The sequence below is a fragment of the Perognathus longimembris genome, unplaced genomic scaffold, assembly GCF_023159225.1.
Source record: "Perognathus longimembris pacificus isolate PPM17 unplaced genomic scaffold, ASM2315922v1 HiC_scaffold_147, whole genome shotgun sequence".
NCBI lineage: Eukaryota > Metazoa > Chordata > Mammalia > Rodentia > Heteromyidae > Perognathus > Perognathus longimembris.
The window spans coordinates 134,127-137,107 of record NW_025956474.1 but is presented as its reverse complement, the minus strand read 5'-3'; the positions used below and the strand labels follow the sequence as shown (position 1 = coordinate 137,107).

Below are 2,981 nucleotides of genomic sequence, written 5' to 3'. Positions count from 1 at the left end.
CAATGGTTTTGCTCCCATGCAAAAGTGAGTTTTACGATAGCTTGGGACAGGAAAAAATAGATACAGGACTCTAGGCATTCACTCACAGCAGACCAAAGGAGTGTACTCTTTGGACAGGAACACAACAAGTGGCACGGTGCCGATGTGCAATCGGTCATATTAAAAACATTTATCAGAATGAACCCTCCCACGGGCGCGGGCTCCGGAGCGGGGCGCGCTGAGGCGGCAGCGGCCGGTGCAGCCACAAGGAGCGGCCTGGTGAGAGTTGCGCCCGCTGCCCTCTTGCCCTACGCGGTTGAGGCAGAAAGTGGCGGAGACTTCGGGGGCCGGGGCCAATGTGGGCGCCCCTGTGACCACACACCTCTTTTCTGCCACTTTTGCAAGGGCGAGGTCATCCCCAAACTACCGGAATATATATGTCCCAGATGAGAACCAGGCTTTATTGAAGAAGTGACAGATGATTCCGATTTTCTAGGTGGTGGTGGCAGCCGGATAGACAATAGCACATCGACACATTTTGCCGAGCTCTAGAGCCATTTGGATCACACAACGTTTCCCAAGATTTTAGACCATAGAGCCAAGGAGAGGGGTCACCAAACTCACACTGACTTGTGGGACCAAGACGGCCTCCACAGCTGCCAATGAGTCGGAGATACAGGTCTCAGGGAAGTCCTCGTCCTGACAGATCTCCAGCTATTGAAGGGATCATACAACGGATCTTGGCAGGACTCTTTGCAAATTCTACAAATCCTGGAGCCCCCACCCCCGGCACCCCGGCCACCCTTTTTCTTGGAGTGGGATGCTACACTCCAACCCTGGGGGCTATGCCCGCGGTCAGACAGGGCTGATGCCAGTGTAACGCAGAATTTGGCACAAGTGTCAAACACAGGGCCTCCACCAGTCACAGGAAAAGATTACATCTCTTCCAACATTGACAGTAACTCAGGAACAAGTTGAGATGGGCCTAGAATGTGCAGTATGCAAAGATTACACACTTGAGGAAGCAGTCCAGCAGCTTCACTGCAGTCATCTCTTCCATTGTACATGATACAGTATCTGTATCCTGCCATGGCTAGAACTGCACAACATCCGCCCCCTATGTAGGAAGATCTGAAATGGTGAGGACTGTACTTGGCAAGCCCAGAACTCTGAGGCCTCTGCAAACAACAGCAATGGCATCCAGCTACATGACAGTTGCACTTTCTGAAACTAAACACCATACCTGAACCAGGGCTGGGGTGGTAGTCTTACTGACATAGCTGTAAATTGTATCAAAACAAACAAACATAATAGATGGATGTAGGAATCACATAAGAAGCTCCAACCACATGAATGTTTTTTTCTCTTAGTTGAAAGTTAGTTCCTTCAGATGGAATTGTATCTTCAACTACAAATGCCTCTTGTTCCTGAATTCCGAGTGATATTTTATAAGTGTGAAACTATTATGTTGGTTTGTTCCTGCCTGAATTGAATTAGTTCCTTCAAGCCTAGCTGAGGTCCGGCTGTGTGTCCTGTTGTCCAGTGAAAGCTGTTTCTGGCCCCTCCCCACCATGAACATATTTCGCAGTAAATAGAGAGGAACCAGTGCCCTAAAGTCCAACCAGTATAAATCCCTTTGTCTTAATCATAAAAATCATTTTGACCACATTAGCGATAAGTGAGGTAAGATTAATTTAATCTGAGACTACTGAACTTGTTTTATCCTGATCCTCCCAAGAGCGTGAAGAAAATTACAGTGGGAAGGAAAAACTGGTCCATCATCACACACTTAGATTTTCTCATTTTGATTTTCAGACATTATTTCAAGAGGAGCAGTATCCTCAGAACCAGCATGCTATGTTCTGGGAATCTTAATGTTGGTGGGCTTAGGTGGGCAGCATATAGACATGGAAAGGTGTGTGAGATCTTCAGTTCTGAAATTTTTTTTTTTTTTTTTTTTTTGGCCAGTCCTGGTCCTTGGACTCAGGGCCTGAGCACTGTCCCTGGCTTCTTCCCGCTCAAGGCTAGCACTCTGCCACTTGAGCCACAGCGCCGCTTCTGGCCGTTTTCTGTATATGTGGTGCTGGGGAATCGAACCTAGGGCCTCGTGTATCCGAGGCCGGCACTCTTGCCACTAGGCTATATCCCCAGCCCTGAAATTTTTTTTTAATGATCCTCAACACTTTGTTTGCTGTCTTTTGTCTTAGAATTACTTCATTACTGCTTGTACAGCTAATTCAGTGTTTTTGATAATTTATTGCTCTTTAGAAATTGGAATTTTCTGTTGTCTTGATTTTTTAAAGCCCATTTTTCATCTCTGAAGCTTTTCCTGTTCTGCTTGGCTCTGGCTTTGATTGGGGTCAAGCTGATGAATGTGATCATTCCCTAAATAACTCAGCCTTGGAAAGATAGGCCTAAATTTCCAAGCCTAACAATGTCCACACAGATGCTTTTTGAGTATTGAAAATTAAATAAATTAAAATGTAAAGAATAAAATGAAGTCTCCCACATCAAATAATAAGAATATTTTAGGTTTCCCTTTTTTTAAATGTCCTCTAACAAGAGGAGCACCTAACAGCAGTATAATAACACAATAATATAATAGTCTTGGTTCAAATTATGTGCCCTCTGCTAGTTCTCTAAACTGGATAGTAAGTATGTGCTGTTTATAGTCAGATGGGAAGCATTTATACCATAGTATGAGTGAATTGAGATTAACTGGGGTTATTATCATGAAAATGGTGATAATGTACATGCTCTTGTGTTATAATGTGAGTACCACTATGACTGGCTGAAGCAGAAATACAAGGGGGTGAAGAGGAAGACACAAAAATACTGTCATTCATTTGTTGCCACTAGTCAGTTCATTTAGGTAAGGGTCCTTCTGAGAGCCCTCCACATTTGGGTGTCACTTTTGGAAATGGGAGTACTCTAAATACAGTGTCTAGAATATTACCACAACATACTTCCTATCTCATATCTCTGGCCTAAAGTTAAGTAGC

At 44.4% G+C, this 2,981-nt stretch overlaps 1 pseudogene; it reads left to right on the top strand.

Moving 5' to 3' along the window:
• The first annotated feature begins 177 nt into the window (after window positions 1–177).
• Window positions 178–1,207, top strand: LOC125344536 (annotated as a pseudogene).
• The last annotated feature ends 1,774 nt before the right edge of the window (window positions 1,208–2,981 follow it).